Source organism: Heloderma suspectum, chromosome 2 (genome assembly GCF_057233095.1).
Source record: "Heloderma suspectum isolate Gila_16-S chromosome 2, 16-S_ref, whole genome shotgun sequence".
Lineage (NCBI taxonomy): Eukaryota > Metazoa > Chordata > Lepidosauria > Squamata > Helodermatidae > Heloderma > Heloderma suspectum.
The window spans coordinates 2,838,587-2,852,248 of NC_139459.1; the positions used below are offsets into that span (position 1 = coordinate 2,838,587).

General features: G+C 48.3%; 1 protein-coding gene across 7 annotated transcripts in view; it reads right to left on the bottom strand.

Moving 5' to 3' along the window:
- The window catches only part of IL11RA (interleukin 11 receptor subunit alpha), a 161,510-nt gene that overhangs the window by 83,441 nt on the left and 64,407 nt on the right, over positions 1–13,662 (bottom strand). The gene's annotated exons all lie outside the window — the stretch shown is intronic.

Genomic DNA, 13,662 nt, shown 5'->3' on the forward strand with positions numbered 1-13,662 from the left:
ACCAAGGTGCCCATAATGGACAAGCGGGCGTGAGCCCCCATCGTGGAAATGCCCATTTCCATGGCAACAACTCCAGGTGGTCCTGGCCATACCAGATGAAAATGTCAGCCTCGTGCTCTCACCATGGGCCCAGGACAGGGAGGATGAGTTACATGAGGAAATCCAGAGGAAAAACGGTTATACGGGCTGGGCACAAAGGCCATGTGTGATGCTGGGTCAGGGGGTGCATAGACACACACATGCTCCCCCTCCCCCCAACCTACTCATATCTCAGTGGGCATGAATGGGGAGGTCGATCACCAGCATCATGCAGTGTCCTGGCTGGACTCTTAGCTGACACCTGCCCTAGCCACCCAGCTGAATCTGTAAGCCACCATTTCAATTTCCCAGAAGGGCCTGGAGTGATGAAACCGCTAGGCCACTGCGGGCATTTAAAATGGCAGCGGGGTGGTCTCTTGCCTTCGCCTCCTGCTGCTGGGCCTCCTGTGGGGGGACCTGGGCAGCAGCAGATGCTGGACACGGCTTGAGACTGATCCATCTCCAGGGCTCTTCTTAGGTTTTCCCAAGAGCTCAGTCACCCCGAGCCATGTTCTGAAGATTATTCAGGATGGAGGGAGTCATTACTTGGGACACACCGAACCCTTCAGAAGACCAGGTCAAAAACTTAAAAGTTAACCCTTTTTCTGGGGGCGGGGGGAATCAACCCAGGTTGAGTTCAGCACGTGAACAGACGGTTTGTGTGAACCTCTCTTGAAAGATTTGCAAGGTGTGGACCCCGGCAGAGAGGCAGATGGGCAAAGCAGCAAGCATGGAAGATTTGAGCAGATGGCAGGGCTGCGCAGAGGCCTCCAGAGGTCAAGCTGACTCCCCCAACTATCCAGAACTGGGATGCAGACCCCTTCTTTTCCGGGCAGCACGCCCGCCGCGTGCCTGGCAACCTCCACTGGATGTGTCTGCAGTCCAAGCCCCCTCACGCGACTGCAGCTCGAAGCGGGCTGAAGGGCGGCCTGAACAACACACAGCACCGCTCCCCCCTGCCCCCAAGGCTAGCAGCCTTCGGTCCTGGCTCCAGCACAGAGCAGCCTTCATGGGGCACAGCTGGCAACGTGCTGCTGGCAGACCCCTTCCCTTCCCTGCCCAGTCAGCAAAATGAGCGCCAGAAGCTCTGCACTCCCTCCCCGCTTGCCCCAAAATTGTAAGAGAGGCCATGTTTCTTGCTGGCCCTCGTGAGGGGAGCTGTAAAACAAGCCTCCCTCAGGTGCGTTTGCCTTGGCTGAGCTTCAACCCCCGCCAATTAGAGCGACAGAAAACATATTTAAAAACCAATGGAGGAAAATAATCTTTGCTGGGTGGAATTGTGTGTGTATTCTATCAAACCCAGATGGCGAAGGTGCAGAAGTGAGCAAGGGAGGGGGATGTAAAGCACAGACCTGAGAAAGAATAAAAGGGGAGCCTTGTGTAAGGCAGACCGGGGGGAGGGAGCTTCTCCAGCTCCTGCGGTGCATGGGAGGGGGGCCAGGAGTGGAAAGAAGGGCCCCGATGCAACTTTGGGGAAAGCAGTAGATGCTGAAGGGAAGTTGCTGCTTGCTTTGGAAACTTGAGGCTTGTCCAGATGGCCACAGCACTGCCAAGAGTGTTGACAGTGCCCCGGGAAGGCAGGTACCATTTTCTTTGCACCTCGCTCGCCCCCCCCTCTCCTCACACAGCAGTGAACACAGAAAAGGCAGCCTTCCGAGTTATCTCACCCCTGCTGGCCCATCGGCCCCCATGGCCAACAAAAAGGAGGCTGTCCCACGACGGAAAACCCGAAAGATGAAGCACACCAGAAACTATGGCCAGCTGAATGAAATCTTTAAAGTAAGCTACAAAATCAGAACAGTACAATTTTAATAGAAAGGCCTATTGCACAAGACTGTTACAAATTATTATAGCACTAGTCACAAAATGGCCACAGAAAAACCCTCGTTAATTTGATTCCTGACAAATAACAAACAGGTCTAGAGGTCCACATCATTCAGTGAACCCTGTCAATGGCTACGCATCATGATGGCTCTACACAGCCTCCAGGATCAAAGGCACGGTGCCTCTGCGTACCAGCCACTGTGGAACAGGAGCAGGAGAGAGCTGTGGCAAGAGGCCTTTCCAGAGGCACCTGGTCGGCCACTTTGGCAAACCAGCAGCTAGACTTGAGAAACAGCTGGTCTGATCCAGCTTCAGGGCTCTTCTGAAGACCAAACTTCCTGATGAGTGACCGGTCATTCAATCCCCTTCCACTACATTTTAATCAGGAACCAAATTAACATTGAACTTCTGCCCCCACATAAAACTTCACCCATTAATCTACAGTACCATTTCATCAGAATCGATGAAGACACGGCAGTGGTCACATCAGATGTAGCCACAATACACTCCCCACATGACCCTTATTCTGTGTTGCCATATTATTTGACTGTTTATGTCCCTCTATTGTGAAAACTATCCATTTGAACCTACTCTGGCTTCCTGTTTGGAACAAGAAGTGACTTCTATCAGTCAGAATATGTCCATCTAGCCCAGCAGTGCCTATTCTGGCTGGAAGCAGCTTCCTAGGGTCTCCGAAAGAGGTCTCATCAACTGGCATCTGATCCTTTCTTAAAACTGGAGACGCCATGGGCTGAACCTGAGGCCTTCTGTGCGCAAAGCACGTGCTTTGCTACTAAGCTATGATCCCTCCCCCTGTTCTTTAAGCAGTTATTAATCCATAATGAAGACCCGAACTCTTATTTATCCTATCACTGCTAAGTTTACTAAGGACCCTTTGGTTAGGAACTTTGTCAAACACTTTTTGGACTTTCAAGAATATAATGGCTACAGAATCACTGTTATCCAGAAATGTTGCTGACACTGTCAAAGGACTTTAAAGGTTGGTGAGGCAGCCCTCTGCAGAAGTCATGCTTGTTCTGATATTTAAATGCTTACAAATCTACCTTAATTTTGTTAATACCAATTTATCTGGAACAGAAATTAAGCTGAGAAGTTGGTAATTTTCCAAGAACCTTCCTGGAACCCATTTTAATAATCAGTGTGACACCGCAAAGCCTCTCATCCTCCAGTTAGGATGCTGGTTTTCGTGGTAAGTGGCAGTATTGCAACCGAAACTCTCCCCACGACCTGAGTTCGATCCCAGCGGAAGCTGGGTCTCGGGTAGCCGGCTCAGGTCGACTCAGCCCTCCATCCTTCCGAGGTCGATAAAATGAGTACCCAGCTTGCTGGGGGAAAGGTAGTCACGATTGGGGAAGGCAATGGCAAGCCACCCCGCTATAGTCTGCCATGAAAATGCCAGCGTAAGCGGCATCCCTCCAGGGGTCAGTAATAACCCAGTGCTTGCACAGGAGGAACATTTCCTTTCCTTTTTTTTCATAAAGAAACAAACACTTATCTCAATGCTTCAGGAGCAGGAAATTGGCTGTGTTTGCTCTGGGAGCTGTAGCCCAGCGCATGTGAGGGCACCAGGTTGGAGAAGGCTGACTTAAAGGAAGGGCATTCCAAACACAACTATCAAGGAAGTGAAAGCATGGAGATGAGTGGAGTTTAATAAGGAGCTTAGTGCTGGGTGAACCAAGGAGGGATAATAGGTTTAGTCTGAGTCATGAGAAAGCCAATGAACAAAACATTATAGTAGTCCAAGCTTTTCCAACCTGGAGCCCTCCAGATGCGTTGGACTACAGCTACCACCTCCCCAACCAAGCTGGGCAATGATGGGAATTGGAAGTCCACCACATCTGGAGGTCACCAGCTTGGGGAAGGCTGCAGTAGTCAGTACAAGATAGACTGAGGGTCTGAGTAAGAACTTTAGTAAAGCCTATTTAAAAAGGATACATTTTGGTTTCTCTCCAAGAATCTCATTTTACATTCTAAGACGGAGAACAGCTTCTCAGGGGAAATGATGCTCAACTCGTAACACCCGAGCGGAACAAATTGGACAAGGTAATTACAAACTTTGGTGACAGTTCCATTTCTAACCAGATCCTGAGCGCTTCTTGGTATTAAATCAAGGGTGGCTCCCCTTTTGTTAGCTCCATGACTAACTCTTCTCAAATACAACCATTTTTCACACCCAGAAATGTTGTCTTTGACATGAGCAAAATGTGTATTTACCCAGTCATTCTGAGGATAGTCTGATGTATAAATTAAGTGCCAGCTTCTTTGGTCTAAATGTGGATGCAAGAGAAACACACATATAGTCAGGGCCAGAAATACTGGAACAAGGATAACTGTTTTGGCAGTTGGCCTCTGTACACCACCACATTGAAGTTGAAAGGAAACACACCCAGAGGGGAGCGAAGTCAGGACTTTCAGCTGTAATTCAGGGGGTTTGACAAAAGTGGGACACTAGCCATTCAGGAAGGACAGCCAGTGGCTTACACACACACCATCGTTGGTGGCTCATAAGTTATGGAACTAATGGCTGACAAGCAGCTGCATGGCCAGGTGTGGCCTGTTTCCTGGGTACCAATCAAGCAGATAAAAGGCCTGGGGGTGGTTCTGAGTGTTACATTTGCATTTGGTAGCTGTTCACTGGAACTCCCAACAGGAGGTCCAAAGAAGTGTCCAGGCGAGTAAAGGAAACAAAATAAACTCATCAGAGAGATAGCAAAAACAGTGGGAGTGGCCAACACAACAGTTTGGAACATCCTGAAGAAGGAGGAATTACCTGGCAAGCTCAGCAACAGCAAAAGGCCTGGAAGACCACGGAAGACAACTAAAGTGGATGACCGCAGAATTCTACTCATGGTGCATAGGAACCCTTTCACAACATCTAGCCAGGTCAAGAACACTCTTGCAGAGGTAGGCATGTCATTGTCAACATCTACAGTCAAGAGACGGCTTTATGAATGTAAATACAGAGGCTTCACAACAAGGTGCAAACCACTGATAACACTCAAGAACTGAAAGGCCAGATTAGCCTTTGCCAGCAAACCCCTAAAAAAGCCTGCCCAGTTCTAGAATAAGATTCTTTGGACTGATGAAACCAAGATTAACTTGTACCAGAATGATGGGAAGAGAAAAGTATGGAGAAGGAAAGGAACAGCTCATGATCCAAAGCATACCACATCATCTGTCAAACATGGTGGAGGCAGTGTTATGGCATGGGCATGTGTGGCTGCCAATGGAAGCGGGTCACTGGTGTTTATTGATGACCTGACTGCTGATAAACGCAGCAGGATGAATTCTGAAGTGTATAGGGCTATACTTTCTGCTCAGATTCAGCCAAATGCTGCCAAACTGATAGGACGCCGCTTCATATCGCAGATAGATAATGACCCAAAACATACAGCAAAAGCTACCCAAGAGTTTCTGAAGGAAAAGAAGTGGGATGTTCTTCAATGGCCAAGTCAGTCACCTGATCTCAACCCAATAGAGCATGCTTCTCACTTACTGAAGACAAAGACTGAAGGCAGAAAGACCCACAAACCAACAGCAGCTGAAGGCAGCTGCAGCAAAGGCCTGGCAAAGCATCTCTAGGGAGGACACTCAGCATTTGGTCATGTCCATGGGTTCCAGATTTCAGGCAGTCATTGACTGCAAAGGATTTTCATCCAGGTGTTAAAGGCAATCCTTAAGTTTGAGATAATGTTGGTTTGTTCCATTACTTATGAGCCCCCAATGACGAGTGTGTGTGTATGCCACTGGCTGTACTTCCTGAATGGTTAATGCCCCACTTTTGTCAAACCCCTTGAATTACAGCTGAAATTCCTGACTTCGCTCCCATCTGGGTGTGTTTCCTTTCAACGTCAATGTGGTGGTGTACAGAGGCCAACTGCCAAAACAATTATCCTTGTTCCAATATTTCTGGCCCTGACTGTATGTACAGGTTAGCAGTTTCCTCCCCTTACCCTCAAACCCTGGCAACTGGAATGGAGACAAGTGGCTTCAACGGCAGGCTGTATCAGGCCCCTGAGACCCGCCCTGGGCATCTCCACCCGGCACGCCTGCCAGCCCATCCCTGACCACCTGGTGGTGTTCCCTCCCTGCCGATGGTTCAGCAGCAAGGAATATTCTTCCATCCCTTGAGCCCACTCCCTTGGCCTAAAAAGGGGCCGATCCGAGGAAACAGGAGCCTTGCAGGCACGACGGCTGGCCATCGCTGAAGGCAGCTCCATGCTGCCAGCCAACAAAGGAAGCGGGTGCAAACGGAGCCCTCTGCAGCTCTCCTGCCTCGACCAGCTTCCCATTTTGCTTGGCAATAGCAGCATTTCCCAATGGGCAGCAATACTCCTAAGGATCCAACAAGTCCCTGCGCCCGATGCCTGCTCTTTTAAAAAAAAAAAATGGCCGGGGGACAGCAGCAGCAGACAGGATCTAGTGATCTGATGAAATCCCATCATTTTGGTTTGCTGGGTTTCTATGGAGAGGGAGGAAGGAGGGGATTAAAAAAAAGGTACAAACTAGTCCTAACCCCCAGGCCAAGCATTTCACTTTCCCACAGACAGACACTGATTCCCTCCCTGTTCCTCTCTAAGAACACAAGAACATGAGAAGAGCCCTGCTGGATCAGAGCAAAGGCCCATATGGTCCAGCATTCTGTTCACACAGTGGCCAACCAGCTGCCTGTGGGAAACCCACAAGTAGGACATGAGGGCAACAGCACCTTCCCGCTCATGTTCCCCAGCAGGAGTCTACTGCCTGTGATACTGGAGGCAATACTATAACTAGCAGCCATTGATAGCTTCACCCTTAATGAATTTAGTGAAACCGCTTTTAAAGCTGTCCGCTACATCTTGTGATAGCAAATTCCATCATTCGAATTATGTGCTGTGTGAAGAAGTACCTCCTTTCTCTCTTTTCTTAATCTCCCACCATTCCGCGTCATTGGTTGACCAAACATTGGTTGATTTCTCCAAATTATGCATAAGTTTATAAACCTCTATCATGTCCCCACCCCTTAATTCTCTATTTTCTAAGCTACAATCCCCAAGATGTTGTAATCTTTCCCTACAGATACTTCCTGCTTCCAACAACTCCAGGCTAGCCTGCAAATGTGTGTGTGTGTGTGCGCGCACGCGGGGTGTATTCAATGGAGATTTGAAGGAAGCCAAGTCCAGGCTACAATCCCTTCCAATCATTCTTTCCCAGCCTCAGTTTCTCATCTGTAAAATGAGAAAAGGTTCTCATACAGTTGCTGGGAGGGAAAATGTTTTGCAAGTTAAAAAATGTATGTGCTGCCTAAATGGCAGGCAGCAGTAGCAGCGACAGCAGTGTCAAGGACATAGAATCACAGAATAGTTGGGTTGGAAGGGGCCTACAAGGCCATCGAGTCCAACCCCCTGCTCAATGCAGGAATCCAAGTCAGAGCATCCCTGACAGATGGCTGCCCAGCCTCGTCTTCAACGCCTCCAGGGTGGGAGAGCCCACCACCTCCCCAGGTAATTGGTTCCATTGTCGTATTGCTCTGACACTCAGGAAGTTTTTCCAGATGTTCAGCCGGAATCTGGCTTCCTGTCACTTGAGCCCATTCTTCCATGTCCTGCACTCTGGGATGATGGAGAAGAGATCCTGGCCTTCCTCTCTGGGACAACCTTTCAAGTACTTGAACAGCGCTATCAGATCTCCCCTCAGTCTTCTCTTCTCAAGGCTAAACATGCCCAGTTCTTTCAGTCTCTCCTCATAGGGCTTTGTTTCCAGTCCCCTGATCATCTTTGTTGCCCTCCTCTGAACCCTCTCCAGTTTGTCTGCATCCTTCTTCAAGTGTGGTGCCCAGAACTGGACACAGTGCTCCAGATGAGGCCTAACCAGTGCTGAGTAGAGGGGAAATAGTACTTCCCGGGATTTGGAAGCGATGCTTCTATTAACACAGCCCAAAATGGCATTGGTCTTTTCTGCAGCCACATCACATTGTTGGCTCATATTCAGCTTGTGATCGACAACAATTCCAAGATCCTTCTCGCTTGTAGTGTTGTTGAGCCATGTATCCCCCATCTTGTAACTGTGCATTTGGTTTCTTTTTCTGAGGTGCAGAACTTGGCATTTATCCCGATTCAATGTCATTCTGTTGCTTTCTGCCCAGCACTCCAGTCTATCCAGATCACTTTGAATTTTGTTCTGTCTTCCAAAGTATTAGCTATCCCGCCCAATTTGGTGTCATCTGCAAATCTGATCAGCATTCCCTGCACCTCCTCCTCCAAGTCATTCATAAAAATGTTGAAGAGCACTGGGCCCAGGACTGAGCCCTGCGGTACCACACTCGTTACCTCTCCCCAGTTTGAGAAGGTCCCATTGAGAAGCACTCTTTGAGTCCGATTCTGTAGCCATCTATGGATCCACCGGATCGTCATTTCCTTTAGCCCACTTTGAGCTAGTTTGCTCATCAGGATATCATGGGGCACTTTGTCGAAAGCTTTGCTGAAGTCAAGGTATATGATGTCTACAGCATTCCCATGGTCCACAAGGGAGGTTACTTGATCAAAAAATGAGATCAGATTCATCTGGCAGGATTTGTTTTTGACAAATCCATGTTGGCTTCGAGTAATCACTGCATTGTTTTCAAGGTGCTTACAAATGGATTGCTTTATCATCTGCTCCAGAATTTTCCCAGGAATTGATGTCTGACTGAATGGTCTGTAGTTCCCAGGTTCCTCCTTCTTACCCTTTTTGAAGATAGGGACAACATTAGCCCTCCTCCAGTCATCTGGCACTTCCCCCGTCCTCCATGATTTCTCAAAGAGAATAGACAGCGGTTCTGAGAGTTCTTCTGCCAGTTCCTTTATGACTCTAGGATGCAGTTCATCTGGCCCTGGAGATTTGAACTCATTCAAAGTAATGAGGTGGTCCTTGACCATATGCCTATCGATCTCAAGCTGCAATCCTGCTCCTTCAGCCCATACTTCACCTTTGCCAGGGGGTTCATAGACCCTCTTTTGGGAGAAGACTGAGCCAAAGTAGGAATTGAGCACCTCTGCCTTTTCTTTCTTATCATTTTGCCATCCTTATTTAATAGCTGAACAACCATTTCTTTCCTCTGCCTTTTACTATGCACATATCTGAAGAAAGCCTTTTTGTTGCTTTTAGCCTCCCTCGCTAACCTCAGCTCCTTCTCAGCTTTAGCCTTCCTGATGCCATCCCTGCAATTCTGGGCTACCTGCCTGTACTCTTCCTTTGTTACTTGGCCTTCTTCCCACTTCCTATATGTGTCCTTTTTTGTTTTCAGGTCATCCCTAAGCTATTTGTGAAGCCACATTGGCTTCTTCTGTTGTCTTCCACCTTTTCTTCTTGTTGGAATTGTTTGCAATTGTGCCTTCAGAATTTCCCTTTTTTAAAAGCTCCCACCCATCTTGGACTCCTTTTCTCGTTAAGAGTTGCTTGCCATGGGACCTTACTGATCATTGTTCTGAGTTTATTAAAATCAGCTTTCCTAAAATCCAGGGTACATGTTTGACTACACTCGGCTTTTGCTTCCCTTAGAACCAAGAACTCAAGTACAACATGGTCGCTTTCCCCCAGAGTTCCTGTAACTGCTACTTTATCCACTCAGTCATCTCTGTTGGTTAGGATCAAGTCAAGGATAGCTTTTCCTCTAGTTTCTTCCCCTACTTTCTGCAGGAGGAAGTTATCCGCCACACAAGTCAGGAATTTCCTGGAAGGACCATGTTTTGCAGAATTTGTCTCCCAACCAATATCGGGGAAATTGAAGTCCCCCATTACTACTACATCATGCTTCTTTAAAACATTGGCTATTTGCTTTTCAAACGTTTCATCCTCGTCTTCTCCTTGATTGGGTGGTCGGTAGTAGACTCCGACCACCAGGTTCCTTTTATTGTTTGCACCATTTATTTTGATCCAGATGCTCTCTATGGGGCTACCAAGCTCCTCCTCCTGTATTTCTGTGCAGAGATATGTATTTTTCACATACAGTGCAACCCCACCTCCCTTTCTGTTCCTCCTGTTCTTTTTGAACAAGTTACATCCTTCAATTGCTGTATACCAGTCATGAGAGTCATCCCACCAAGTCTCAGTTATACCTAAAAAGGTAAAGGTGTCCCCAACCAGTCATGTCTGACTCTAGGGTGCGGTGCTCATCCCCGTTTCTAAGCCGAAGAGCCAGCGCTGTCCGAAGACGCTTCCGTGGTCATGTGGCCGGCATGACTGAACACCGAAATGCACAGAACGCTGTTACCTTTCCCACCGAGGCGGTACCTATTTATCTACTTGCAATTTCTTGCTTTCGAACTGCTAGGTTGGCAGAAGCTGGGAATGAAGACGGGAGCTCACTCCGTCACGCAGCACTCGGGTCTCGAACTGCTGACCTGCCGACCTTCCAGTCTGCAGTTCAGCATCTTAACCACTAAGCCACCGCGGCCCCTTCTAAGCCACCGCGGCCCCTTCAGTTATACCTATCAAGTCATAATTTCCCTCCTGTATTAAGAGTTCAAGTTCGTTCTGTTTGTTTCCCATACTCTGGGCATTAGTATATAGACATCGAAGACCATGTGCTTCGTAGTCTGGCTTTCTTCCTACATGGGTCTGAAGACTATTATTGGGTGCTATTAGAGCTGTTCTCTCTGTTGCAGTGCATGGGCCAACGTCCATTGTTACCCCAAACTTTACACCTCCCTTCCCCATAGGATTCAATTTAAAGCCCTCCTTAAACACATTCCACCCCACCCTCATTTTTTCCAGGATCAATATGGATCATGGGCACTCACTGGTCAGCTACTCCACAAGAATCAGAGCTTCCTGGCCGGATGCTCCCTTTTTGGCCAACTCCTTTCCCCTTCTTCCCTGCACCATGACTGCAAGAGGATGCAGTGTGTCACCAGCTCGTATTTTCATACTCCCTGGCTTTTGTTTGCTCAGCAGGCAGGCTTCCTTCCCCTCCCAAAATAATACAGTATTAGCGACTGAGCTGTGATGCAAAGAGCATGACAGACACATCAAAAATGCATGCAGTCCATTTGCCTTCTACAAAGGGGGCTGGGAGAGTCAAACTGCTGCAGATGTTGTCCCAGGGACTCTTTGCACCAAGGCTGAGAACACAAGAAGGCAGGGGAGTCATCAGAAGGGATTAAAGGCACCCAAGGGTGCTGACTGACTTTTGGCTATCCCAAATGAGAGGCATAAAGCAATACACCTGTTCCTTCTAGTTCACCTCTGGAGCTCATTCCAAAAAGGGAGATACTGACATGTTCCTAGTGTTACCTAATGTGGAATACAGAAATACAGAATGCAGTATTTCCATATTTTCTTTGAGGCATTAAAACATTAATAAAACAAAGGAGAAGAAAAATCTGTTAATCCTGGAAGTAGGGGAACGGAGCAAAATTACGCACATAATTTATTGTTTCAGGTTAAGGTCACATGTAAATAATGAAGCCTATACAAACATATTGTTTATGATAGTCCATTTAGCTTAAATAAAAAGAAACAATTAGAAGTACAATAAAATTCTCCATTATCATTATCAAAACATACTATGTGGATTGCTAGATAAGATTAAGATAGCTTTGTCACGGGAAGAACACATAAAGTCACTTTTTCTGTTCCTGCTAAGGGAGCACAGAAGGAAAAGGAGATAGGGCAAAGATTCCTCCCAGGCAGAACTGGAGAGCATGAGCCATGTCTGGGGTTTGCCCCAGAATCCACTGTCAGTGCTGTGGCACAGCCCTTGCTCACATGAAGAAGCACAGTCGAAGCATTACCAAGGGAAACCGCCCATCCATCTGGAATTAGGAAGAAAAGCGGCTCCTTGGCCACAGAAAGCCTTTGGGGACCACACACCTCAGCAGGATCACATTTGACGAGACCATGGAGATCTAGGTCTCAGGGTCTGTAAAAAGCTGTTGTTGTCCCCCCATTCAACTGTGGTGCTGGGGAGGGGAGTGAATTTCCCCCCATGCCATCCATTCCTTCCCCACCTCCGAAATCCCCTCTTCCAAAGGCTGTAGTTTGCCCTGTTTAGGAAACATCAACATTTTAGAAATTAAGCAAGGGTGGCGTGTGTGTATAGAAATGCACAAGCAAGCTTTTGGCATTTTATATGCTGCTTTTAAACTTTTCAAGTCTTATATTAGGTTTTATTGTGTTGTATTTTATAGTTTTAATTGTTGTGAACTGCCCAGAGGGCCTTGACTGTTGAGCAGTATATAAATGTAATTAATTAATTTGGCAATGTAACTACTGATGGCTCTTCAGTGGTAATTTAAGGGAGCAATCCTATGCGGATAGACAACTGCCTCTGAACTCGGAGGTGACTGCCTATCCAACGCGCAGGGGGAGGAGCACGGAGGGGATCCTCTCCTCCACGCTCCGGCCACCCTGCATTTGCAGCTAGACAGCCGATTTCGGCCGTCTAGCTGCAGGACATTGGAGTGTGGGGTGCAGAGGCTGGATGACACATAGGAAGCGTTGTACCAGCACTGATTAACTCCCTGCCCTGCCCCTGGGGAACGCCGCCTTTCCCTCCAGTCCACGCTGCTCTTACAAGCACGGAGCAGGGGGCCTATGAGGCGGCAGAGGAGGGGGTGGGGAGGCGGTTCTCCAGGAGCTGACCTTGGAGGGCAGGCCATAGGATTGTGCCCTAAGTCTTGCAGGGGAGAAGGCAGTCAAGGGACTTGTGCAGACAGGTCAAAAGAAGAGCGTTAGCTGCCCAGTTCCCATGCTCTACTGCAACTCAGCAAGTTAGCAAGCCCAAGAACCTGCAAATCAAACAACTACATATTGCTTCCTTTCCTGGCTGGCTCTCCCCTGTATCAAATTTTACATTGTAAACTCCTCGGGGTAGGGATCCCTCCTCTTGTATACTCTGCAAAGTGCCATGTGCACTGATGGCACTATATAAATTAACAAACCACCACCACCTCAGTCCTCCTGTACAGGAATGGCTGGCCAGAATGTTCCAGTTAGGCAATACAAAAAGCAGATGACATTAGCCACAACTTTCTTCTTGGGGTGCGGTGGGGGCAGGGGAGACCGAGGGGAACAATCAAAGTAGCAGTATAAACAGTACAGGCTGCAGGGGAGTTCCACGGATATAGGGGGAGACAGAAAGGTGCAAAAGGCACCCACCTGAGTTGCAGATTTCTTCAGGCAGAGGCAGACTTTGAAGGCACTGACTCAGAGATGCCCTTTGGCCTGTATCCTGCCAGGTGCCTTGTGTCACTGGGCTTGGTAAGGTGCATGCAATAGTTGTCTACCACTCTTGTTTAGGAGGGGATGCCACTTCCAAGGCATCTCTCCTCTCCCCAACACGGCCCCACAAAGGCTGTGCCCTCTTCCCTGCCTTCCCCATCTGCCCCAGCTCCAAATGTCAGTCCCTGTCTGGAGGTTCACCCCAGAGGCATTGCTTTCCCGCACTTCTAGGTTACATACCACCCAAAGAGGGAGAACAGACCTGGCAGTGTTCAGCAAGGGTCTAATGTTACTGCTGGGAACTCGACACCTCACACACGCAGGCAGCCGCTTCCGCAACCTTTGCCCCCATACAGTGACACTTTGTCAGCCGCTCCATCCCCCTCTACTGGCAAGCCATGCAGCATCCCTAGCAGCACGCATGGGACTACACAACCAGAATTCCTGGTTTTGAGTTCCAGCTCCAAGATGGTTGTAAATCTCGTGGGTTACCTACTTCCCAGCTATAGGGAGGCAGTGAGCTGAAACAGACACAATAGACTTCGGGGTTCTATGCAG